Raw genomic sequence first — 2258 nt, 5'->3', positions numbered from 1 at the left:
ACAGACAGGAGCTCTAAGACGATCTATCTGTAGATGACTGAGACAAATTCAGATGCTTACAGACAACCATTGGACTGAGGTAAAGGACACATATGAAAGAGTTAAGGGAAAAATTGAAGGAGCTGAAAGAGATGGCAACCTTACAGGAAGAAAAACAGTGTAGCTGACCCTGACCCTGGGAGATTCTAGAGGCTAAGCAACCAACCAAAGAGCATTCACAGGCTGGTCCCAGATCCCATATACATACCAGAGAACTGCCTTGTGTGACCTCAAGTGGAAATGATATTCTTGTAGAGTCTTGATGCCCCAGGGAAAGTAGATGCCAGAGTTAGGGATGAGACTGGGGTACACTCTCAGAGGCACATGCTGGGGATTTGGAATGAAGAATTCTGAGAGAGGCACCAGGAGGGAGGGAAGAACGCAACATCTGAAATATAAATAATTTTTAAAAAATGAAAAAAGAATTCTCATTCATTCTAGAAAAGTGTTTTCTAAGTGCTAGGAATGGAATAAGTAGTTTAATCTTCATAGACTTTTAGTTTTGCAAGATGAATAATTTTGTCTCATGATTTCTATAACAGTGTAAATATTCTTAGCACTATTGGATTTTACATCGATTAACTAAAATGCTATCTTTGTCTTATACATCCCATTGAAAACATTTTTGATAGGCTATTTAAACAGAAAGACACATGAAGGAAGTGGAAACTGATTTGGACACATACAGTGAGTGATCTGTTAAGATAACAGATTAGTCTGTGTCAAATCCTGTGGTTGACATTTCCAAATCATTATGCTAAAAATACATGACTAACACAGCTGGAGACTAGCACTAATAAGCTATATTCAGCCTATACAATACTATCATATATATTTTATGTAAAAATGATCCATTAAGGCTCATATGTTAAAGATTTTTGCTGCCTGCTCTTATGGCAGATGTGACTAATTATGAGGCCATGAATGCATTAACCTATCAGTAAATTCATGCTGATCTAATTGGCAGTAGTGGGCCCTGGGAGATGAGCCTCCTAATACTATACTTTGCTCTGTCTTCTCTGTCTTTATCTATTTCTTTATGACTAGGAGTCAAGAGTCCGGCTGATTGAATAATCCTAAGACTCTGCTCCACCTCAGCCTGAGGAAAAAGAAGCCAACAGACATGGTTGAGACCTCTGAAAGTGTGAAATACAATATATCTTTCATTCCTTGTATTGATTATCTCTGTTCATGTGTTGTTCCTGTTTCTGAAAGGATAATAAATGATGAAAAACATTTCTGGGTTTTATCCAAGTGAGAGAAAATGATCTTTGTGGTTTTGTTTTTGTTGTTCCCTATTACAAGAGAAGCAGCATCCTTCGCAGAACAAGATGGACATGCGATCAGCAGTACCATTGAGTTTATGTCTGGGCAGAGAAATATATATGCATACACACACAAAGACACACACAAACGCATACACATATGGATATGGTGTTTGGGAATCCTATACACTTTATTCTTTATTTTAGCAATAGTTTTTTTTTCTCAGTGGAAAAGCTATTGAAAGTCATGAGCTGAGTATTAGGTGTATAAAGAGATTATATTAGATAAAAATTACGAAAATATTTTCCTAGTAAAAGGGAAAATGTATGCACTAGGTTTATTTATAGGCCTACAAAAGTTACTACCTTTAAATATAAAATGATACCAATATTTAAAGTATGGTTCTCCTTAAAAGACATATTCATGTGCCTTTGCTCAGACACAAACTAGGTTTGTTGAGATTCAGACAGGTAAATATATTATAGGATATATGTGTATTAGATGTGTTGGTGTTGAGGCTGTTACAGTCTTAAAGCTAGGTAGTAGTGTGAGGGAAATGCCTATGTATACTGTAGGAAGCAATGTGAGGTAGTTGGAGAACTCAGTTGCCAATCACTCTCTGGAATGCAAGTATTTGAAATAGCAGCACACTTGAAGTATACAATTCTGTTGATTGACACCTCAACAGTAGCCATTTAAAAAGAACAATTTTGTGATGGTCTTGGTAATTTTTATTCTAAACAATTAGATTGAAGTTGTGGAGCACAGCATTGACACTTACAAGCAAGGGCAGTGTTACATAGACAATTGTGTGAGGCAAGTGAAATATACTATGTGCATTTTAGGACATGCCAAAATCCAATGCCCACTGAATAATGGATGCATGTCTCATGTGGATTCACAAAGAGCGAAGCAGCAAGCATGTTTTCTGAATGAGTCATCACCAGGTTGTC

The sequence above is a fragment of the Apodemus sylvaticus genome, chromosome 2 (assembly GCF_947179515.1).
Source record: "Apodemus sylvaticus chromosome 2, mApoSyl1.1, whole genome shotgun sequence".
Classification (NCBI taxonomy): Eukaryota; Metazoa; Chordata; class Mammalia; order Rodentia; family Muridae; genus Apodemus; species Apodemus sylvaticus.
This window is presented reverse-complemented; position numbering follows the sequence as displayed.